At 46.9% G+C, this 25,500-nt stretch overlaps 1 protein-coding gene across 1 annotated transcript in view; it reads left to right on the top strand.

Moving 5' to 3' along the window:
- Window positions 1-17,807: 17,807 nt before the first annotated feature.
- The window catches only part of DGKG (diacylglycerol kinase gamma), a 226,662-nt gene continuing 218,969 nt past the window's right edge, over window positions 17,808-25,500 (top strand). The window contains exon 1 of the mRNA XM_040252643.1: window positions 17,808-17,990. The gene's annotated coding sequence lies outside the window, so the exon portion shown is untranslated. The remainder of the gene's footprint in view (window positions 17,991-25,500) is intronic.

Raw genomic sequence — 25,500 nt, 5'->3', positions numbered from 1 at the left:
GATGAACAGGCTGACAGCCTCCCTGCCAGGCCCCCTCAGCGGGTTTTGTTGCTCCACTTCTCTCCCTTCTGACTGTGTCTCCCACCAGCCTTTAGCCCAGGTCTCTCTCTCTCTCCTTCCCCTTTGCCTCAGCAATAAGGGCTGGGAGGTCAGGGGGCCGTGTAAGCTTGGGATGGGGCTGGGGAGTTCTTGAGAGATGATGGCTTGGTGACAGTGACCTCACCTCTGTCCCAGCTGCTGGCACTGTCCTCGAAAGCCCAGGGTCAGCTCCCAGAAGCTAAGCCAGAGCCAGTTGGGTCTGCATCTTGTCCAGTCATGGTACTTCCTGGAAAGTACATTTTTATTTTCTTCTTAGCTTACAGAACCCTCATGTGAATAAATTCCAACCAAATTTTGGGGTCCATGTGTTGGCATCCAATGGAAGTGGAGTCTTCACTAAAACCCTGAGCCCGGGACTTGACCTCTACTCTGCCACATAAGGCTAAACGACTTTGGGAAAGTGACTTATCCTCTTTCTTTATGCCTTTCTACCTTAATCTGTAAAAATAGTAATAAATAATGATATCTGTTAGAGAGTTGTTGGGAATTTAAATGAGATTATTTAAATGAGAGTTATTTTCTGGCATTTGAAGATTTCCCAGTGTTCTACAAATATTACCTAATGCTGCTCTGACTACAACTGCCTCCATCACTGCAATTATTGTCACTACCAGTAAAGCTTGTTGGAAGAGTTAGCTCCAGTCTCAAAGTTGGAATCAGCTTTAGTTACCATTTAATTCACACCTACTATGTGAATACTCCGTTGGGTACCTTTGCTGACATTAACAAGTGTGACCCTTAAAATTAGACCGTGCAGTAGGTCATACCATTTTCCCCCCATTTAATGAGAAGCTTCAGCAATAGCATGGAGTTGAGGGTGGTTTCTTAAGGTCCCAAGGACAATGAGAGTAGGGAAGGGAACTTTGCATATTCTTGGTCCAGGCATTTATCTAGTTATTTATGACTTGCTTCCATACAAAGAAGAGCTGAGGTCATGTGCCAGGCAGCAGAGTACACTAGAAAGTATCAGCACAAAAGCATCACAATTTGTGAGCCCTCGGTTGGAATCCCAGCTCCATCACTTACTAGTGAAATGACTTGGGAATGTTATATAAAACCTCTATGAGCTTCAGTTTCCCCCACTCATTGAATCTGATCTGCAGCCTGAGAGACAGTCATTAATATCCCCACATTTCTGTTGAGCAAATCAAGATTCAGAAATGTTGATATTTTACAAAGTTTCCAAAACTATTAGATAAGTAAAAAACAGAGTCAGATACTTGCTCCAATCTGAAATCTGATCTGATTTCAAATTCCCAGTTATTCTAAGCTATCTAAATTGGTGCCCTTCCCAAGTACAAAGCTAGGATTCAAACACAGTACAGTTCTTCCTGTTACTGTCATTTTTCTAGGGGCATTGGACTTAAAGGGAAGACATACCAGACATGCTAATTCCCTCATTTGCATTCAATGCTCCCAATGACTAAGTATCTCAAGCCGTTCTTTCAAAGACACTGCCTTCCAAATAAGAAGGAGAAGATGGGCTAGTGGAAAGTGAGGCAGCCTGGATTGTAGCTTCAGTTCCTGGTTTGCTTTTCCTCCATCCCCCATTCCATGTACTACTGGAGTCTGACATCTGCCCCAAAACACCACGGGAAAACACTCTCCCAAGGTCATCAGAGATCTGGTGGTCAATCTTACGGGCCTTAAAATTTTTTTTTTTCCATCATGTAGTACCAAATATATACAAACAAGCTGCTACACAAAGGCACCGTGGGAGATGATTCAAGGTTTAAAAGGTGCCAGGCCTCAAACAGAGTATACAGTCTGTGGTGGGGAATGGCGAGAAGAAAAATAAGCAGAATGCCAAGCAAAGCATGAGACACAGAGCAGATAGCTCTGGGTGTGAGCCTCACCTGTCCTCCCTCCCACCTCCTGCTCCTCAGCCTACCCATCCTCTCTGTGTGCTCCCTCCACTCCCGCAAATGAAGCTCTCTGCCCCCCACCACCCCCAACAACCACTTCCCATCCAGCACCTCCCTAATTACACCCTGATCACTCAGTGACCACTCTGATGACCTTCAAAACCAGCACGTTCAAAGCCACACTCACTATTTCTGCCAACAGCAGCCGTTTACTGGTGAAATGCAGAAAAATTCACCCTTAACACCTTTCTCTCCCTCATCCCCAAATTTAATCAGTCTCCCAAATCCTTTCAAATCTTCCTCCTGGATATCCCTTGAACACAGCTGCTTTTCTCATCTCTACAGTCACTTGTTTAATTCAGACCACCCTGCCTCTTACCTGGAGTGTTCAGTCAGCTGATCACCTTCAGCTCTTAAGCCTGTCTCTCATCTGCTGCCCACACTTTTATCAGAGTGATCTTTGTAACAGCAAAAGTTGATCTTGTACATTCCATGTTAAAAATCCCCATTGTCTTCAGGATAAAAATCCAAACTCTTCTGCCTGGCCTGCAACGCTCTTCCAGGCCTGATCCCGTCTTCTCTCTCATCCCTTTTCATCTCCACTCCACCACCTAATATGGTCCATAATTCGAGTGACTGAATAGTGTTTCATTCAAACCAGAGTACTTATGAAAGTGAAAAGAGGCCCTAGCCATAATTAACCTGAGGCACACTGGGATTCCCCAGGATGAACTGATACATTTGGTCATCCAACCCATAATGGCCATCTCAGATGCCAAATCGACATAAATTTTTCTCTCTTCTCCAGAGCTAACGGGCAACTTCTCTGTGTCCCTTGGCTCCCAGCTCTTCTTTGTAATCCAAGCCTAAGTTATAGGCCCTGACCAGCCTCCAGACTGGTTGCTGCTACTGCTAAGTCCCTTCAGTCGTGTCCGACTCTGTGCGACCCCATAGACGGCAGCCCACCAGGCTCCCCCATCCCTGGGATTCTCCAGGCAAGAACACTGGAGTGGGTTGCCATTTCCTTCTCCAATGCATGAAAGTGAAAAGTGAAAGTGAAGTCGCTCAGTCGTGACTGACTCTTCGAGACCCCATGGACTGCAGCCTATCAGGCTCCTCCATCCATGGGATTTTCCAGGCAAGAGTACAGGAGTGCCATTACCTTCTCCCTCCAGACTGGTTGGCTACCCTTAAGTCAGGGAACCAGGATGGTCTCATCAGGGATGTCAGTGGGTGTTGCTTCAGGGCATGGCACATGGCCACTCACTGCAGCCAGGCCTGTGGGTGGGGACTCCCTTAGAAGTGCCTGGGGAGAAGAGAGAGAAGAGGAAGAGGAGGAAGAAACGGGACCAAGATCGGGGAGCTTCAAATCCCTGGTGCGTTCGTGAAGGCCATCCATTTCCCTGTTCTTTCTTCAGTTTGGTGATTTAGAGGTTCGGGTTGGTTTTCTGTCATTTCATAACAGACTCTTGACTATGTGGAACCACCATGGATAGGTCAGACCCTTCTTCCCCAAGACCTATACCACATGTTGGAAGACAACTCCTGGGTCCCCTGCCCCTGGGTCATTCCTGCTCGGCAGCACAGCACAATCTACTGCACTCCATGCATCCCTAGAGTTCAGAAGAGCCCATCAGAAGCCACCTAGAGCTTTGCTTTTCCTTTACTGTTGGGCTTCTCTGTAAGGTTTCCTTTGAACAAAAGATTCTACAGTTTTAAAATATTTGAAGATGATTGCCCTGACTTTTCAAGCAGAATCCATGTTGGGTTCATTGTTCTATCATCAGTGTTTACAATAGACCATGAATACAGTGGCATCAATAAATGCTAGACAAATGAATACATTATTGGGATCAAGTTCCTTTACTACCCGCTCTCCTCTGAAGACACTGTCCTCTGAGTTACCTGGACCTGTCATTTTCCACACTTTAGAAACACCCCTCCCCGTCCTTGGGAACATTTCCCTGGAGGTGACAGGCCTAGACTGGACCCCACCAAGTTCCCACCCGCCCTGTCCTACCTTCCCCAGTACAGCCAACCCATCAGCTGGCTAACTTGGAGGATGTCCCTTCTCCCCAGCTGAATGTTCTTCCTTCTCCCTTTCAAATCCCGCTGTGCTATTGTTCAGTACTGGAAACAGCAGAAATCACTTCAGAAAGGAAGCCAGCTGGTTCATTAGTCTGATTAAACTCAAGCAATGGGAACTGACTACAGCTCACATGATGAATAGTGTGCCTTCTCCTTGGCCACGGTGAATTTTGAAGTGATTATTAATCTTGGGGCTCAGTCACCCCTCATATCTGCAAAATCATATGGGTCAGCAAGAAAGGAAAGGGCTACGGCCAGATGATGTCAGGACTTTGCATGCAGGAGGGATTCAGTATCCCCTCTCTCCCACACCGCAGGCCTGGCAAACTCCACAGAGTATGCCAGGCTCCCCAAAGTCTGTCAAAAACACCCAGGTCTTCAGTGACAGTGAGACTTGTCTCTAAAGTTAGATTTTGCTACTTATTAGCTGTGAGATTCGAGGCTCAGATTCTTCACCCAAGAAAGAAAGGTATAAAATATATTTTTAGGGGCATTGCAAGGACCAGTAACTACTTAAAACTCCTAATGTAGTGCTTCAGAACATCTGGAGTGTAGACAGGAGTGGGCAGAGGTGAGAAATGAGTCAGAACAAGCTAAGTAGGAACCAAGTCACAAAAGGTCTTAAAGAATGGGGAAAGGAATTTACAATCTTATGTTCAAAGTGTTGGGGAAATTGTTAAAAAAAAAAAAAAGAAAAGAAAAGAAAAATCACAGGAAAGTGACATGATTCGATCTGCATTTTGGGAAGCTCTCTCTGGCTTCAGGGCAGTAGGTATGGACTGGATTGGTACTAGATGGGTAGCGGGAAGATGGCTGGGACAGTCATCCTAGAAGAGAGGATGGGAGTCTAAAGGCAGGGAGTGGAGTCATAAGGAATTTGCTCTCTGGCAGCAGGTTTAGAAATCAGTGAGAAAGCAAGACAAACAGTCATTGCTGAGGAAGTGAAGATGGGAGGGGGCACTGGAAAGGGAAAGTCCCACTGACCCTGAGGTTTCCGGCTTGGGTGGCTTTGCAGAGAATGGGAGCCAATCTCTACGGAAAGGACTGCAAATGGAAAAGCAAAATTATGGAACACAAAGAGACAAGCTGAGTCTGAGACATGCTGAGTTGGAGTTAATAGTCTGAATTTTCCATTTAATGCCATAGAATCTGATATTTAGGGGTACACAATTAGACCCTGTCTAAAAAGATCACCACCCAGGCTCTATTTTTAGGGAGATGAACAGCCACATGCAATTCTGTACTTAAACGTAATGAAATGTTCTGTTTTAAAAAACAAATTGTGATGGGTGATGAAAAGTGAATAGTGTACAATACCATGGAATGGACGGAGTTATGTTGGTGGGGATGTGGACTAGTGCACACTGTGGAGAACAGTGTGGTGGTTCCTTTAAAAACTAAAAATAGACCTATCATATGACCCGGCAACCCCACCTGTGGGCATATTCCTGGAGAAAACCATAACTCCTAAAGATACATACATCCCAAGGTTCATAGCAGCAGTATTACAATAGCCAGGACACGAAAACAACCTAAATGTCCATCAACCGAGGAACAGCTAAGGAAGATGTGGCACATATATACAACGGAATATTACTCAGCTATAAAAAGGAACAAAATCGTGCCATTTTCAGAGATGTGGATGAACCTAGAGACTGTCACACACAGTAAAGTAAGTCAGAAAGAGAAAAACAAACATAGTATATTAACAGGCTGCCCTGGTAGTTCAGTTGGTGAAGAATCTGCCTGCAATGCAGGAGACTCCAATTCGATTCCTGGGTCGGGAAGATCTGCTGGAGAAGGGATAGGCCTACACGTATGTGGAATCCAGAAAAATGATACAGATGAACCTGGCAAAGCAGAAGACACAGACACAGAGAACAAATGTACGGCCACCAAGAGGGGAAAAGTGGGGTGGGATGAATTGGGAGATTGGTACTAATATATATATACACTGCCGCTGCTGCTGCTGCTGCTGCTGCTGCTGCTAAGTCACTTCAGTCGTGTCCGACTCTGTGCGACCCCATAGACGGCAGCCCACCAGGCTCCCCCGTCCCTGGGATTCTCCAGGCAAGAACACTGGAGTGGGTTGCCATTTCCTTCTCCAATGCATGAAAGTGAAAAGTGAAAGTGAAGTCGCTAGTATATGTAAAACAGATAACTAATGAGAATCTAAAAATAAAAATAAATTCAAGTGGGAAAACAATAAATGAATAAGTGGATAGGAGAGAAAAAGAAAATGGACCTCAAATGTGCCTTCAGAAGATGGGTCATGTGATGGAAAAAGCACAGGTTTTAGAGACTCACAGTCTCAGGGTCAAACCCCAGGTGTAAGCGTGGCTGTGGGACACTGACCGAGTCATGCAGGCTCTCTGAAGCTGTTTCTTCAGCTGTGAAATCAATGGTAGAATAATAATTACTTAGCATGGCCCAGCAAGGGGAGCGGTACAGGGAAGGCAGTGGGTTTGTTTCAGTTATTACCACTGTGATTGCCTAAATCACTCTCCTTCCAGCTGTGCGTGGGCTGCTTCTCGCTGCTTCACAACCACAGGGACAACTCTGCATTCCTGTAGGGACCCAGACCTGAGGGACCCTCTCTGACCACAGCCCAGGAGGGCCCTGACTGCAAGACATCCCCTGGGCACATCTTCACTGAACAAGATCAAGACACCCCTCTTGGTTTGTGAAAAACTCATCTTCTAACTCATCTTCCCTGGAGTCTGAAGACATCTGGTGATCAGGAGGGCTTCCCTGGTAGTTCAGCTTGTAAAGAATCCACCTGCAACGCAGGAGCCCCTGGTTCAATTCCTGGGTCTGGAAGATCCCCTGGAGGAGGGGATGGCCCACTCCAGTATTCTTGCCTGGAAAATCCCCATGGACAGAGAGAGCAGCCTGGTGGACTACAGTCCATTGGGTCACAAAGAGTAGGACACAAGCAGTGAGGTGAAAGCAGCCTGGGTCCCCATGTCTGAGAGAACCGTACCTCCCTCCTGCCCACTGCCACTCCAGCTCTGTGACCTTGGGCACCTCACTTAACTCCCAGAGCATCTGGGTCCTGGCGCCCCCCGAAAGGCTGCTGTGAGGATGAAATGACACAACCCATGGGAGAATGCTGGCACATGACGTGGGTTTCCTTCTCGCCCTTCCTTTCTTCTCAATATCTTTGAGACTCTAGACAAGACCAGAAATTAAATATAAAACTGCATAGGGCTAAAAGATATAAATCAATCTATTAAATGACTATTAAATGTAATTGTCAGCAGAAGAGAACAGAAAAACCAGCATCCAGAATCCAACAAAATAAGCTGACTCTGACTTTGTGGATGGATGGAGAACTGGCTGAGCTCCTATTCTCACCACCTCTTTTTTTTTTTTTTTTTGATGCTGCAGAGATGAGGTAACACCAATACCCAGGCTGAGAAAGAAAATCTCCAAATATATTTATGTTTTGAGTTTAATACAAGAAGCAGATAGTCACCTAGAACAAGGTAGCACAATGATGCTTATGCAGCAACTCAAGCTTTGGAGCTCACTTTGGGAACTTTTCTCCATCCCCACTCACCACTCAAAAGCAAAAGGAAATAGCATACAGGGCTTCCCAGGTGGCTCAGTGGTAAAGAATCTGCCTGCCAGTGCAGGAGATGCAGGTTGGATCCCTGGGTCAGGAAGATCCCTGGGAGGAGGAAATGGCAACCCACTCCAGTATTCTTGCCTGAAAAATTCCATGGACAGAGGAGCCTGGTGGGCTATAGTCCATGCAGTTGCAAAGAGCTGGGCATGACTGAGTGACAGGGCACGCATGCGAAAAGCACATTTCTGCGGTTTATTTCTATACTAAGCGATCACGAAAAGATCACAGAGCTGAAGTCTAAATTTCTATCAATGTTAACGATCAAGCATAAGACAGTCAAGAAATCCAAGCTCACAGTATGCGCTTCAGGCTTTGCCTTGAGACCTAAAAAGGAAGACACAAGTTTGCCTTGCATTGACATGATATTTCTGGGGGCAGAAATATCTGAGAAAAGCTGTATGAGCAGCAGTCTCTGCCTTTTTAGCCTCATCACCCTTAGGAGACCCACCATCAGAAACCAGCTTCTTGGTTCTCAACACAGTGGCACAGCCCATCACTCCTAGAGGCTTGCTTGGGCTTCTGTTGAGAGACCCAACGGAGGGCAGGGGTTACTCTGAGGGTCCACAGGGAGTATCTACCCAGGAGCCCGGAGAGCTGAGGGTAGGAAGGTGGGCATACCATCCACATGGTAGAACCAGAAACTGAGCTGAGTCTCTTCCTCACCAGTGTTAGTTTCTACAATGTGTGAAGTATCGGAGGACCAGCTCCGTGCTAGGAAAGGAAATGTTTGACAACCAGGGCTGGTGGCAGTGCGGCAAGGGTGCCTGACTTACAGCATCTGCAGATTGCAGTGGCATAAATACCCCCACTGTGACTGATTTCAAACTACCAACATGATGTCACTGAGCAGAGAAGTGGGAAGAGATGTACACCGTTGTCTCAAGCACACTACTGGTCAGGGCCCTGGGACCAGCCCTGCTTGCATTGTCAATAGGTTCCATGGGTCACAGAAGGACAGATGGAGTGCCCTGGCTAGCTTTGAAGACACAGATAAGGCATCATCACCTACCTCAGAGAAGTCTCCTCATTGTCCTCCTCCACCCAGAGACCTCAGCTGAATGCCCTGTGCCTCTCTCTCCCAGATCATTTGTGAGGTTGTGGTGTCATCAGCTGTCTGCATGCCAGTCCTCTCAATAAACACAGGCCCATTCTTCATTTCCAATACCCCCAGCACCTAGCAGAGTCCCTGGAAAAAGGCTTGTTAAGAGCGTTTGGCAACTAAATATGTATTGGATGGACACCAGAATGAATGATCAGTGAATGTACTGGGGAGGAAAGGAGGAGGGACACAGAAACTGCCATCAAGCATCAGCAGAGATGCTCTATAAAAAAGGGATACATTTTATTCTTGTGGATACCAGGGCAAAATTGGGACCAAGAGGAAGTGGCAAGAATAGGTGTTTAATGTCCCTCTGAAAAAATAAACAGAGCTCCCAGACCCTACAAAGCCCCAGAATGCAGGGTCCTTCTGGTCCTCCCCCTCTCAGTTAGCATCTCCTGCCCTCACCCACTTGAAAAATGGCCCTAGTCTATTCCCTCTGCCTCCAGCCTGCCCTGACACCCTGGCACAGAGTTTTTACTGTTGTCACAGATATCAAGGGAACATTTGCTGGTGTGCGTGGCTCGGCCAGCATAGATGGGGATCACTCAAAGCAATGGAATAGCTCCTCCCAGTATACAGAAGGAGAAGAAGAACTTCTGGTGGGTGCATGGAATTTTTCTCATCCTTCTGCCATTAACTGCTTGACTCTCTTCCCTTTAAACCTTAACCCCACAGCACCCTTCTCGCCACCAACTCCTTTCCTGCACGCGTGCTCCGTCGTCTCCGATTTGTGACCCCATGGACTGTTCTGGCAAGAATACTGGAGCTGGTTGCCATTTCGTCCTCCAGGGGATCTCCCTGACCCAGGGGTCGAACCCATATCTCCTGTGTCTCCTGCATCCCAGGTGGATTCCTTACTGCTGAGCCCCTAGGGAAGCCCATTCCTTCCCTGGGCAGTTGGCAATTTTTGCTCCACTACTAGACTCAGCCCCATGAGAACAGACAGCAAGACTCCTGTCTGAGTCTTGGCCTAGCAAAACATCTGTACACTGAGGTGCCCAAGAAGCATTTGTTCAATGAAGAAAAGCACAAATGAGAAAAAAATGTCCATTTCCTACACCTGTAGTTTATATATCCCAGATTGGCAAAGCTCCCAGGAACACCTAGAAATAATATGCAGATCAAGAAAGCTATGAAGCTAGCCAGAGTTCCGAGAGAAGGCAATTTGGGAAAACCCAGAGTCTCCCAATTCACATCCTTCTAGGGCTAGCTGTAAAAATCTTTTTCTCAGAGACAAATAACTACAAAAATCGTAAAATACAGTCAGTTCCCTACTTAGGAACATGTTGTGTTCTGAAAGTCTATTTATGAAATTGTTGTTTGAAATTCAGAATACAGTTTTTCATGGAATTATGTTAAGAAAAGTAACTGACAATGTAGTTATAACTGATGATATTTGTAAAGAAAAATAATAAGAAGCAATAAAGCTATTCTGGGAAGGGAACTTTGTCTTTTAAACATCATGAAATAGACATAGGCAATGTGTCAAACTACATAATAGCCTTTGGACCAGGGGCAATACTGAGAAACAATAAAAGGAAAGTTTGACTGGTTTCTCTTTATTATGGATGCTAATAATGTGAGAAAATGGCAGTTTCATTGGGAACAGCTGCAGTTGAAAGGGATCCCTGACAGGAGCCAGGCTGCGGTGCCCAGATTTCAGAGTCCAGGTGAGTCACCTGCAGAATGTTTGGAGTGCAAATTTCTGGCTTCTGTCCCCAGTGAGGCATATTGGCTGGGTCTGGGGTAGAGCCCAGCTCTTTGGATTCCCATGGACTGTAGGCAGCCAGGCTCCTCTGTCCATGGGGATTCTCCAGGCAAGAATACTGGAGTGGGTTGGCATGCCCTCGTCCAGGGGATCTTCCCAACCCAGGGATCAAACCCAGGTCTCCCACCCTAAAGGTGGATTCTTTACCGTCCGAGCCACCAGGGAGGCAGAGCCCAGTAATACGCATTTTAACAAGCACACAGGAGAGTCTAAACTGGGTGATCTGAGGACCACACCCGGAGGACTGCCAGATGGAGGGGAAGGGACATCACCTCAGCTGACTTAAGTCTGTCTCCTGAGACTGTCTCTCTGGTACAGCCCCTTGCCCCTTCTTTCTCTTCCTGTTTCCGTTCATTGGTGGAATAAGGCAACCAGGGACTACCTGTCACTTGTCAAGATATGTAAGGGTTTAGGATTAAGAGAATATGTCAGAAAGATGAAAGAAACTCTCAGTGCTTCTCTGCCAACACAAACAAAACAAAGTTGCTGCTCGGTCATGCCTGACTGTTTGTGACCCCATGGACTGTAGCCCGCCAGGCTCCTCTGTCCTTGGGATTTCCCAGACAAGAATACTGGAGTGGGTTGTCATTTCCTACTCCAGGGGCTCTTCTCCATCCAGGGATCAAACCCTCTTCTGCCACATTGGCAGATGGATTCTTTACCACTGAACCACCTGGGAAGTCCCCAATTAAACTCTCTGTAGATTGGGATTAATAACATCTTCTTTATAGAATTAATGTGTGTGTGTGTCTGTATAAAGTGCTAGATACATAAGTGTTTAACAAGTGGTTATTTATTTGTATTATCATAGTGCTCTACAACTACTGATACTTGGAGAAGCAGGACAATATCAAAAAATACAACAAGGCAACAAAAAATCAGTTTTACATCATACAGTTCACTTTGTTCACAAGCTAAAGGATGAACATTGAGGCAAGTACAGTGTGGGAGAGACACTCCAAGGAAGCTCACCAGGGGTTCTGGTTTCTGGTACAGGCTCCACGGCTTACTGCCCGGGTGACCTCAAGCAATCCAGTCTCCAGTGTAAAGTGATGCTGAAGGCAATCTCACGCGGCTCTCAGGAGGGTTAACATATGAGTCCACACAGTGTCTGTCACACAATAAGTGCTCAGTGACTGGTAGCTCTTTAGAAGATTTGAAAGTGGGGATCAACCTTCCCTCAGTGATAGAATCTCAGGGCCAACAAGGAGGTCTGCTTTAAATCTGTCTTCATTAAACTCAATCCAATATTATCGATCCCCTACTATACACAATACTTTCCCTGAGTGATAGGAAGATGATTAAGATGAGTCTAAGGAGGATCAGTTGCCATCCCAGGGATGAGGCAGGGCAGTGGGTGTGAAGCACATGCAGGTAACCATTATAGGAGGCAGCCTGTTGCTAAGTACCAGGGTAAATGTTACCTAAATCTCAATGGGAGTAGAGGAGAGAGAAAAAGTAACTTCAGCACTGTGCATTTAAGAGGTGGCACCAGGTGGCTCAGTGGTAAAGAATCCATCTGCCAAGCAGGAGACACTGGTTCAATTCCTGGGAGGAAGGCATGGCAACCCACTCCAGTATGCCTGGGAAATCCCATGGACAGAGAAGCCTGGTGGGCTACAGTCCATGGGGTCACAGAATTGGACATAAATGAGTAACTGATCACACACACGGTAGAGACAGAAAAAAGGCAGCTCTTCCTGCCAAGCAAGGAGCCTGAGTAGGATACAGAAAAGGGCGTGTTGGGATGATGAAGCCAGTCAGTGTGTGGACCGAGTCCTTGAAAGGCCTACCAGAAGCGGAAGTGGGTGAGTAAGCTGGGACCATTTCATGGAGGACCTCACATGCCATTTTAGGGAATATTCTAAAGCAGTAACCACAGTAATTCACTGAGAACTTATGTGGTTGACACTGTGTTAATTTTTTAATAGATGTTTCTTCTAAACTCTGTTAAAACTTATGCACTGTGTTATGATGTCCTTTTTATGAAAGAGGAATCTGAGGCCTTGAAAGCTTTCAAGCAGAGGGAGGGCTTTGGGGTGTCTGCTTTTGGAAAGTAATTCCGGCATCAGCAGGTTTAGAGAATGGGTGAGAGAGGCCAGCACTTAGGACCCCCCTAATTTCTAACACATTGTGCCATTTTGTCCCCCTAAACTGGTTAACAAGAGATAAAGAGGGGACTAGTCCTTCTAAAAATGGACTGATTCTCTCAAAAATTGTGTGAGTTGGACAGGCTTTGAAGCACATGGTCATTTATGGAATTGGAAGCTTTTCCTCCCTGTGGTTCTTCCCAGGGGTCCCCAGAAAAGCTTCCCCTTTTGGGACAGCAGTGAAGAATTCCACAGCAGTGTCTTCTGACCAGACACAGCAGAAAACAGATCCAGAGTAATGTGGGTGAACCAAAATTAGCCTCTTTACAAGCTCATTAAAAAGCATGAAGTGAAGCATCCATTGCCCAAAATACAACAGGAAGCGAACAGGCTTCTCGCTTTGTCTCTGTGTCCTCATGCTTCTCCTCTCTTCCTCCCACCGGCCCTCTTATGACAGGCAACAATCAAAGCAGGATCTTGGATGGGGGGTTTCTCCTCCTTTTCCAAATAAATCCAATCAAAATTCCTTAGAAATCCACTGTGACACTGCAGAATTCTAGGCAGGGGGCAAAGTCCAGCCAACTCCTTTATTAAGTTTCTGTGTTAAAATATATCCATCCTTAGCAGCATGGAGACAGCTGCTGACCCAAATTGTTGCTTCCTAGGAAGCAGACGAGTAAATAATATAACTGGGGGTTTTGTTGTTGTCGTTTTGTGTGTGTATGTGTTTTTTAAATAGTCTGTGTTACAGTAACTGACTATCTTTAATAACTATTCATTTTTTGCATAGCAATTCTAAATACACAAAGCATTTCCACATATTCTTCATTTGATTTAATGATTAATTCTTCATTTAATCATTACCCTACCCAGTGGTGCAGGTATTGCTAGTTCCATTTTATAGAAAAGGAAACTGAGGCTAGAGACACAGACCCAGGTCTTCCAGCTCCATCTGGATGGTCTGCTTATTACTCTTAACCTCATGGTTTCTCTCCTATGCTTTCCCCCAAGCTTATCAGTTGTTATTATGGTTATTTTCCAAGCCAGCCTTGAGGAAGTGGTTCACTCCAGTTAAGAAGCAGTACATATAAGTTGTTCAGTTGACAATAGTTCCTTAACACAGTATCAGAGCCAGAAAAGGTTGTAGACACCATTTCCAACCTCCTTCTCTTACCAATAAGAAAATGGAGGCCTGCAGATGGGGTGACCTGTCTACATTCCCAGGGCTGGATCCACCTAACCTGTTCCTGGCAAAACCTCTGTCCCCACCCACAGCATCACAATTTCTCCCAAGCACACCCTTCACAGCCAAAGCAGAGAGAAAAGCAAAGTCAGGGCTTGGTAAATATCTGTTCCCATCTTGTACCTATTTGATAAAATGGAAAGAGCCTACTAATTATGAAATCACAAAATACTGGGTGGAAGGCAGCTTGGAGAGAATCTAGCATAATTTTTTTTATTTTATAGGTGAGAAAAGTGAGGCCAAGAAAAATGAAGTAAACTGAGCTACCCAAGCAGGGACTTGATTGAAACCAGGGGGCCTGGCTAGATTCTCTGACCCTACCTCCATGGCCTCAGCTATGCACAGCGTCACGTGCAGTTCACTCAGCTTGTCAGAGACAGTCCAACTTAAAAATTTCCAGACACAGGTACCTGACTCAGCCCCAGCTTTGCCTTGGCAATAGAGATCAGGCGTCAGCTGCCGGCTTGGATGATGTGTTCCCAGAGCAACATGGCGAGTGTGAGCTGCCAACACTGAAGTCTCAGGGAATGTAAAGTGTTGAGCCAGTTAAACATCCAAAAATGCCCTGTCTCTCAGAAACAAAGGTGACTCATCACAGTGCCTGGCCATGAATAGGAACGGCATTAGAGTGGCCAAGCTCACACTCAGAGGCCTCCTGCTGTCCAGCCTCCAGCCCTGGGTTCTCCTCTCCACTGGGAAGCCCCATCTTCCCCTCCCGGAAACCTCCCTGTATTCTTAAAGCGTGGAGGAGGTCTCCCTTCTCACGCCCTGAAAATCTGCTCTACACAACTTGACACTTAATTTTGCACTGTCTTTCATTGCCTCTTAATCACTTTGCGTGTTTGTTTTATAGCCTACATGGGTTGCAAATGCTCTGAGGGGAGGAAGTAAGCTTCCTCCTCCGTACCCGGTAGCCCAAGAGCAGAGACATGCTCAGGCTCACAGCTACTCCTGACTTCAGTCTCTTTCTGCTTCACCTGCATTTGCGCTTCCAGCAAACGCTCAGTGAACCCTCACTTGTTTCACTGGGGCTTTAGTCTCTTCAGAGACGGATGAGCTCAGCAGCCAGGGCCTCTGTCAGCCCACACCAAGCCTCTCTGCAAATTAGAGAAAAGGCAGGACACGTGGCTCTGCTGAACTGCGCAGCTAGGCAGGTGGGGCCTGGGCTTCAGCCCCTCACAGGGCACCCTGGGCACCTGATTCCTCACGGGGGCAGCAACACCACAATGTCTCTGCCGCCTGACCCTCCCTGACTCTCCCTTCTGATGAGAAAACCTTATTCAGGGAAGCTAGCATCAAAAGGATCCCAGCCTCTTCCGCATCAAAACCAAACCAAGAACGACAAGAAGCGCACATCTTCCATAGCTCCTTGATACTCATGTCCTGAAGTCTACACTTAGGGAGTCTTTCCAACATGGAGAAATAACTTTCTTTTTTCTATTGAAGGCCCAAAACTCACCATGAGTAGTCCTCCTTCTGTGCTTTTGCTTTCCCTCCACCTAGATTGTGCTTGTCTTGCTTATCTGTGTGTCAGATCCCTACTCTCCTCTCACATCCCGGCCCAAACCTCACCTTCCCTGTGATGCCTCAATCAGTGTAACTGTTCTTGTCTGCGCTTTTTCCCACCTCCGGCCCCATGCCTTCCACATTGCTTCAATCTCTTCTACAACACTTTTCGTCCATGTTATTTGCATGGAACCCAGGAGCCAGCTGTCTTTAAGTCTTCTGCCCACACAGGCTTCTCTGTACTCACCCTGTATCAACCCAGGTGCTGAACTCAGCACCAGCCTGCCTTCCCCAAAGGAGTCCACTCACAAAATAGGGGACAACTGCCTTTACCAATGATTTATCTCATAGGAAGGGTAGAGAACAGGGACCTTATAGTGAACACCCTCCCTCCTAGCAAAGTACTTACTCATCTTTGCAAGCACTCCTGTTCTCCAAATCCTTGCTTGGCAGCCCTGTTCTGGGAGTCTCTCTCTTATCACTCTTCCTCAGTGCACTCCCAGCCAAGTGTCTGCATTCTGTCTCTGCATGCCTTCCCCATTCCTCCCACCCAGCTTACTTCCTTCCTGTTCAAATAGGCAGAACAACTCAACGTTGCCCCAACCCCTACCTATAGGCACACACCCCTCCTAGATCCATCATGACGCCCAGATGCAAGTCCTCTCTCAGTTTCCCCTTCTTTGGAAGGAATCCAGATTAGAGAGAACAAGAATGTTATCTTGCGACATGTGTGTGCACACGTATGTGTTTTCCTCCACAGATAATGTGGTTCAGAAGGCAAGGATTTTGTCTTCCATATCCACCCAACCTAGCAGAGTGAAAATATACACAGTAAGCCTGAGACGGACAGTTCTAAGCCCTTTCTGTCTCTTGGGGCCTCTTTCTTCCCATGTAAGGCTCAGGACTAGAGTCAAGGGAAAGTGCCTGACGACACAGCAGGAGCTTAATAGACAGTCACGAAATGAATGCGTCAGGGACTAAAAGGGAAACAAGAAAATATAAAAGACCTTTGAGAGCCCCCTCACTAGGATTATTTCATTCTAACTGAAGGGAGCTCAAAGAACCAAGCCAGGGTGAGAGAGAATAGAGATAATAGATGATAGGTGAATGGTCAGATGAATTATGAACACAAGCACTCCCTTCCCTACCACGTGAAACCTGGGGAAATCTCTGAGCTTCAGTTTCTCATGTACCCCATTGGCTTGCCTGCAGATGGCCCGATATGGACACTGACCATCAGGGTCTTCAGTGCTGTCTGGCACTCATGTTTGAGGCTTCTTCCCCAAATGCCCAGACACCCAGGGCCCCTTGGTGCCTCAGCATCATCAGAAAGCTTCTTGGCTGCAGTCCTGACCCGGGACCTTCACTGCCTGCTGGCAGAAAAGAATTCTCAGTTGTGGAAACTGGAAAACTCTACATATTTTACAGATGAGAGGCCAAACTCTGGATGACTTTAAATGTGGTGTGAAATGGACAGACACACCCTGCTGGTGTGACATGCCTGAGATAGTGTCCTCTCCACCACCATCACCACATACAGACCTGCACGTCATGGAAAGAGCAGTGTCTTGGCCAATGCTGGCCTTCATTCCTTACCCCTCCCTTCCAGCCCCTTTTCTGTGCTTTTCTACTTTTTTAAAGTAAGAAGTGATCTATTTGCTGTGGAGGAAAACAACCCGTGGTCACCTAAAAGTAAAGGAGAAAGAAAATTAAGCCTCAGTCTTAAGACCTGATCCAGCGATCAAAGCCCAACTTCGGTGGTCTGCGATGGTCCCCCTACATCTTCCATGGGAGAAATTTTTTCAGATGGAACAGTCACCAATCCCCTGCCTCCGAAATGCGCCCTTTCGAAGGGGTAATGATTTAGATGCTAGAGACATTGAGTGCCTAGGAAACGGAGAAAATTTGTTGACTTTGCATTTTTTGTTTTTCTTTGACTTGCTCGAGATAATGAGGCAGCGGAGGCCCTGGCTGAGCTGTAGGTGTTTGTCAAACAGTTGTCCCTGTCACCTGAGTCACCAGGCCTTGGGCCTCTCTGCGCAGCCCACCACTGCTGCAGCCTTTCTAAATCCCTCAGCCTCCTCCTCCTCCTCCTCCCAGACCGAAGCCCTACCAGTGAGAAGTGCCCGAACCACCAAAGAGGCGCAGGTTCCCTCTGAGCCCACCGCATTCACGCGTGTGTGCACGCGCCGGTGTATTGCGCGTGTGCGCGCGCACGCGGGTGTGTGGCGGGGGCGGGCTCTGCGCCCGGGGGCAGGGCTCCGCCGTAAGAGTGGCAGCCGGACTTGCCCGCTGCTAGTGGCAGGGCGCCGCAGTGCCGTAGTAGCGGGCCGCCGAGACGCACCGCTCCGGAGCCGCGGGTACCTGGACGGGCAGAGACCCCAGCGCCGCCTAACCCCAACCGGGCCGCCGGAGCTCCTGAGGCTCCCACCCGAGCTCCATCCCCCTCCCCGGGAGGGCTGCGCGGGCGGGCAGACGCCCAGACGCCAGCCTCGGTCCCCTTTCAGTCTCTCGGTTCCTCTTTCCTCCCAAGTAAGGGAATAAGCCCCGAGGAAGGAGCGCGCCGAAGAACCGCGCAACCAAGTGTTGCTTGCAGAGGTAAGACGTGGCCCGCGCGGCGGAGGGGGCTCGGGCTGGGGGCGCGAGCTGCAGCAAGTTGGAAAAGGGGGCCAAAGCGGGTGCCAGTCCCATGGCCAGGGGAGGGAGCTGCAGCCAAGGCCACGGCGCCCCCCTCCTGACGATGCCACCTGCCGCACAGCCCCTGCAGGAGGAGATGCCCCCCTGGCAGTGTGAGGGCACGGGGAGCCGCCCAGGGCGGGGCACCGGCTTCCTCTTTGATTGGGAGGACCTTCCGAACCTCAGAGGTGTGCGGGCGGGAGGTGGCCTGGCTCCACGCAGGGTGCTGAAGCAACTGGTCAGATTTTGCCCCTTCTAGACTTACCTTTGGTATCCAATGCGCCCCAGAGTGCACAAGGGCAGCAAAGAGCGGGGACACTTTTTCTGATGTCTGACCGTCAAACCTCTGACCGTCCCGCAGGGTTCCGGGACTTTGGGGGGACTCCACAAAGCCCCCGTGCTGGGGGAGCGTAAAGGGAAGCTGAAGAGAACGCGGAGACCTTGACAAATAGAAGCTACGGAAGGAGAGGAGGGTCAGGGAGGTCGGGTTGACCTGTTTAGTTTCGGACTCAAAAGATGTTTGTGCATGTGCGTGCATTTCGTATCACCTGTGGGGCTTTCGAAAACTCCACCAGTCCACTCATCCTGCACATTCAGAGATTTCCTTCCTCTGGACGAGTGGACTAGAATTTGAGGGGGCGGGGGGCTGTGGAGTTCGAAAAAGCCCTACAGGTGATTCCGATGCGCTGCCCTTATCCGCGCCATCGCTGCAGCGGGAAGCACGAGGCAGGAGCGAAGAGGCAGCTCCCAGGTGTGGGCCATCCAGGTGCGGGACTCAGTGGCGGGGAGACCTTTCCGCATCCCCCTTCTTTCCCCGCGGAAGGGCAGGAGGGTCTGCGGCACGCGCGGCGATTTGTGGCTGCGCCGCAGTGGCACGCGGGAGAGCTGCGAACCCGCGGGCGCGCTCGCAGGCGGGCTCGGGGCGACTGTCTCCTGCTGCTTCATTAGCATACGATGACCTCGCGGTCCGGAGAGGGCCCTGAGAGGGCTGTTCGTCCTTTCTCTTTTCGGAACTTAGGGTAACGCGCTTTGGTTTGGGAGGTGTGGACCAGAAAACATCACTGATGAGGGGCAGCGGTCAGAATACAGGGCTCGGATTCGAAAGGGGGAGACGACGCCGTTACTTCGGTGCCTGGGAGTTTTTGTTTAAAAAACAGCCCCCCAAAGTCACTTGCTGGAGCACAGGGTACCCCTCGTTGTCAACGAAAGGTATTAGATCACAGGGGGCAAAGGTCACCAGTATTTGATCACCCACGCACACATACTTTGTGCTCCTCTCATTTCAGAGCTTTGTCCTAAGGTGGGAGGGGACTTAGTTTAGTTTAAAAGGGCTGTGTTTGCCTTGGTTCTGAAGGTAAATTACAGTCATCAAATAAAAGGCTGCCATTAATCTAACCTTCCTACTATACCTTCCATTCGTGTCTTTAGGGATCACCCTTAACGTTTCTGAATAGCACTGGTAGGCGTTATTACAAGCATTTGGCGGGGGGGAGGGGGTGGAAATGGGGAGCAAGCAGATGAGTCTTTCCTGTCTTACAGTTTCGCGTCAGTGTTTGGTTCAGATCAACCAAGATATGGGGAGATAATGATAAACAATCAAAGCATCTTGGAATCTGAGATGCTTAGACTTTCAGAGACAGGAAAAACTACTAAGGACATCTGTTCCAACTCCCCCTCAGACCTCCCAGAGCACCTTCAACAGGTGGGAGTGGATGCCACCAGCGTTGCACTCCTAGAGGTCCCAGCTGTGCACGCCTGAGGCTCTGCTCCAGGAAGTACCCATAAAACAGTAGCTCTTTCCTTTACTGCTGATCCCTAGCTCATCCTCTGGAAGAGAAGCACTATTTTTTGTTGTGGTAAAACTTAAAAAAAAAAAATCTTATTGTATTGCAACATTATGATATACATTTTTAGTATAAAAATAATTCACATTGAATGTTGGTAAGTTGAAAAGTGTACAAAGAATCAAACTATAGACATTTCCACAAGGCTAATATATTAGCAAATTTCCTTTCCAGCTATTTTTATGTCTTGAAATTGTACAGTCCAGGGAGAGCCAACATTTCAGTTCAGTTCAGTCGCTCAGTCGTGTCCGACTCTTTGCAACCCCGTGAATCGCAGCACGCCAGGCCTCCCTGTCCATCATCAACTCCCGGAGTTCACTCAAACTCATGTCCATCGAGTTGGTGATGCCATCCAGCCATCTCATCCTCTGTCGTCCCCTTCTCCTCCTGCCCCCTATCCCTCCCAGTATCAGGGTCTTTTCCAATGAGTCAACTCTTCACATGAGGTGGCCAAAGTACTGGAGTTTCAGCTTTAGCATCAGTCCTTCCAAAGAAATCCCAGGGCCGATCTCCTTTAGAATGGACTGGTTGGATCTCCTTGCACTCCAAGGGACTCTCAAGAGTGTTCTCCAACACCACACTTCAAAAGCATCAATTCTTTGGCGCTCAGCCTTCTTCACAGTCCAACTCTCACACCCATACATGACCACTGGAAAAACCATAGCCTTCACTAAATGGACCTTTGTTGGCAAAGCAATGTCTCTGCTTTTTAGTATGCTATCTAGGTTGGTCATAACTTTCCTTCCAAGGAGTAAGCATTTATTGGATACCTAATGTACCTTGCAGGCTTCCCTGGTGGATCAGCGATAAAGAATCTACCTATAATACAGGAGCTACAGGAGACATGGGTTCGATCCCTGGGTGGGGAAGATCCCCTGGATGAGGGCAGAGCAACCCACTCCAGTATTCTTGCCTGGAGAATCCCATGGACAGAGGAGCCCAAGCAGGCTACAATCCATATGGTCGCAAAGAATCAGACACAACTGAAGAGACTTTATCATGGCCTGGCAATGTACCTTGAAAGTGTTAAGTATTTTAAATTCTGTGCCATGTAATCCTCAAAAATCCTGAGGCAGTATTATCAACCCCAGAGAGTACAGGGGACTTCCCAAGCCCCACCACTTGTAAGCAGCAGAGTCAGGATTCAAACCCAGGTTGTTCAACAACAGAGGGGTTGCTTAGCCTCTGTAGCTATTACTTCTCTGCTTTTTCTCCTAAATAGTACTGTAGTGAAAGTCCTTCACATGGCTGTGTATTATTATTTTGTTAGTCATTTAAATTGTTTCCTGTGTTTAGCAACAACATAACTCTGTGCAACATCTCTGTGCAGTCTTCCTGCAGGCATTTCCAAATACTTCCTGTGTATAGATGCCCAGAAGTTAAATCACTAGGCCAAAGGGCATGAATGTTTTAAACTTCCTAGTATATATGACAAGCTGGTTTGCAAAAAGGATACACCAGTTTATACTTCCATCCCCATGAGGCAACTCTGCCACAGTCAAAGCAGTTTACCTATAGGAGGTCTCCTCACACGACCAATCCAGCCCTCATGGGCATTCACCTGGCCTCATGGGGGAGGGATTACACATATTTCCCTGATGTATACACACAAGTGTGATTGTGAAAACCACATACTATATGGCCGTGCCTGTTCTTTGTGTGTGCACAAGTATCAATTGCAGAATTCTCTGGCTAGACATCACTTGCTACCTTTGAACAGACTACTGTGTAAAATATAAGTGGCATAACATCCTACTTCTCCACACAAATTAATAGATTAGCCCCCACTCTTAGAAGGTACATCACTATCAGAGCCCAATTCAGCCAGCCCAGCCAGTCAGTGACAGCTTCTTCACACACTGGCTATTTTCACCAAGCTGTTTGTTTACACCAAGTAGTAATAGAATTCCACAACCAAACCATAGTGAGTTATCTTTATATGTAACAAAATTCACCTGTTCAACTACCCGCTGCCTCCACCCACTCATGGTTAGGGACTACTAATCATGCTGTAAAAATTAAGGTTATACACATCAGCAAAAAATGTCCTCACACAAAGAAAATGTGGCCACAGAAGAGAAATTAGGCAATACAAAAGGGGGGATTTTCAAATAAAACTAATTGCCCCTAGCTATGAATTTTCTCTAGGGCTGCGTTTGCCCCACAGCCACCTCTGCCACCAGCAATGGGCTTGGCAGCCTTGGAATATAATCTTATAAGTGGAATAAATATCCATTTATTCCAGCACGAGGTCTACTTGTTTAAGACTCAGCTCAGGTCTTAAAATTTTCTAGTAATCCTTCCTCAACTGTTCATTTAGGTCAGCGATCTCTCTGCTATAGCTGTGCATACCCTTAGCTCTCTGTGGTGCCATCACTTATCTGCCCATCCCCCACTAAACTGTGAACTCCTAGAAGTATAGCTAGTGCTGTGCCCCAGCACCTGAACTAGTACTTTCGCAGAGTAGACAATTCAGTGAGCTGACTGAACAAGAGAATTTTCCAGGTACTGTGCTGGGGACTCCACGTGCATTTCTCTTTTGATGCATCTTGATTCTGCTCAGATTGATCAGTCTCAGAAATGCATCTGAAAGCTGTTTAGAGCTGTGCAGTGTATTTATACATGTGACTTGCCATTTTCACTTCATTAAAATTAAAGAAAATAAAAATTTCAGTTTCTCAGTCATATTTCCAGTGCTGAAATGCCATATATAACTTCCGGCTGCCATATTGGAGAATGCACACATTTGCATTTCAAAAGTGTAAAAATTTGCTTGGGGGCATAAGAGACTGTCCCTGGATGGATGAGGTCAGGAGAAAGGAACCCACCCATAATGTGATCTGACCAGAGGACCAAAACCTAGGAGAGCAGGCCAGCCAACCACCACCATCTGTGCTTTTCAGGGAAGTTGATCGTCAGCCTTAGATAGAAATACTGGCTTGGTTAGAATCTACAGTATCCAATCACAGCCAGCTATTGATATAACCAGGCTCCAACTCCATGGCCTGTGCCCTCCCCGCTGCCCTGTCCAGCCCCATATGTCACTGGCTCCAGGATCATCCTTACTCTCTTGCCCCAGTTTTTTCTTAATTTTATTCTTAATGAATAAAGCATAACATTTCAAAGAAGGCTTAATCAGCACCACGTGGCAGGAGATGATCACTTCCTTTATTCTACACTCATGTTTCTGTTAAAACTCTGTCAGGTTGAACTAGCTTCTTTTTTTTTTTTTAATATAAACTTATTTATTTTAATTGGAGGTTAATTACTTTACAATATTGTATTGGTTTTGCCATACATCAACATGAATCTGCCACAGGTATACACGTGTTCTCCATCCTGAACCCCCCTCCCTCCTCCCTCCCCGTACCATCCGTCTGGGTCGTCTCAGTGCACCAGCTTCTATACAAGTTATAGCTGTTGAGTTTTATATCCATTGAAAAAACCCAACTTTCTTTTAAACTTGCTCTTGAACTGTATCCCCTGCCTGCTGCTGCCCTCCCATCCCATATTTGTAGGGATGCTACCTGGGACCCAAATACAGAGCCCTTGCATTTATTCCCAATTTTGTCTTGTTTAATTCAATCTGTCTTTCCAGCTTGCCCAGATATTTCTGGCTTTGATCCTGTCACCCAGAATATATCCTGTCCCTTCCAGCTGGCTTACTATTGTCCCCAAACATGAGTATGACCTCTTCAACTAAGTCATCAATAAAAAATTATAAACATTACAGCATTCTGGAGCATTCCAATATATGCTCCTGATAGATGTCAATTCAATAAATACATAGCACTTTTTAAGATAATTTATCTTCTTGTACTATCACTCAACCCATAATTATCCTTCTTCAGAAGATTATCAGAGGAATCTTATCAAAGGCCTTGATAAAGTCCAGATACTCCTTCTCACTGGTATTTCCCCCATCTCCCTGCCTAATGTTGTCAAAGAAACAATTTTGTTACTTTGACATAAACTACTAGCTGTTAACCCATGTTGATTTCTCAAGATCACAACTTCGGTCCTGAAAGCTCATTCCAAATCCTCTTCTGTAATGCCAAAGAATGCTCAAACTACCGCACAATTGCACTCATCTCACACGCTAGTAAAGCAATGCTCAAAATTCTCTAAGCTAGCCTTCAGCAATACATGAACCGCAAAATTCCAGATGTTCAAACTGGTTTGAGAAAAGGCAGATGAACCAGAGATCAAATTGCCAACATCCGCTGGATCATCAAAAAAGCAAGAGAGTTCCAGAAAAACATCTATTTCTGCTTTATTGACTATTTCAAAGCCTTTGACTGTGTGGATCACAATAAACTGTGGAAAATTCTGAAAGAGATGGGAATACCAGACCACCTGACCTGCCTGTTGAGAAACCTATATGCAGGTCAGGAAGCAACAGTGAGAACCGGACATGGAAAAACAGACTGGTTCCAAACAGGAAAAGGAATACATCAAGGCTGTATATTGTCACCCTGCTTATTTAACTTATATGCAGAGTACATCATGAGAAATGCTGGGCTGGAAGAAGCACAAGCTGGAATGAAGATTGCTGGAAGAAATATCAATAACCTCATATATGCAGATGACAGCACCCTTATGGCAGAAAGTAAAGAGGAACTAAAAAGCCTCTTGAAGAAAGTGAAAGAGGAGAGTGAAAAATTTGGCTTAAAGCTCAACATTCAGAAAGCTTAAGATCATGGCATCTGGTCCCATCACTCATGGCAGATAGATGGGGAAACAGTGGAGACAGTGTCAGACTTTATTTTGGGGGGCTCCAAAATCACTGCAGATGGTGACTGCAGCCATGAAATTAAAAGACGCTTACTCCTTGGAAGGAAAGTTATGACCAACCTAGATAGCATACTAAAAAGCAGAGACATTACTTTGTCAACAAAGGTCTGTCTAGTGAAGGCTATGGTTTTTCCAGTGGTCGTGTATGGGTGTGAGAGTTGGACTGTGAAGAAGGCTGAGTGCCAAAGAATCGATGCTTTTGAACTGTGGTGTTGGAGAAGACTCTTGAGAGTCCCTTGGATTGCAAGGAGATCCAACCAGTCCATCCTAAAGGAGATCAGTCATAGGTGTTCATTGGAAGGACTGATGCTAAAGCTGAAACTCCAGTACTTTGGCTACCTCATGCAAAGAGTTGACTCATTGGAAAAGACCCTGATACTGGGAGGGATAGGGGGCAGGAGGAGAAGGGGACAACAGAGGATGAGATGGCTGGATGGCATCACTGACTCAATAGACATGAGTTTGAGTGAACTCCAGGAGTTGGTGATGGACAGGGAGGCCTGGCGTGGTGTGATTCATGGGGTCTCAAAGAGTCGGACACGACTGAGCTGCTGAACTGAACTGAACTGAATGTTTCCTAGGATTAACATCAACCCGTTAAGTTAAGGCATTTTTATGTTATTTTTTCCCATTTAAAAAAGTAGAATTGTATCTGCCATGCAGGTAATGGTGATTATGATGATGTGGTAGCAGTAGTAGTCGTGGTTCATGGGAATGATGGTGGTGGTGGAGTGGTGGTTCATGGATTGATGGTAGTGGTGGAGTGGTGGTTCATGGGAATGATGGTAGTGGTG

This window comes from Oryx dammah, unplaced genomic scaffold (assembly GCF_014754425.2).
Source record: "Oryx dammah isolate SB20612 unplaced genomic scaffold, SCBI_Odam_1.1 HiC_scaffold_2, whole genome shotgun sequence".
Lineage (NCBI taxonomy): Eukaryota > Metazoa > Chordata > Mammalia > Artiodactyla > Bovidae > Oryx > Oryx dammah.
The sequence above is the reverse complement of the archived record's forward strand: the minus strand, read 5'-3'. Positions and strand labels throughout refer to the sequence as shown.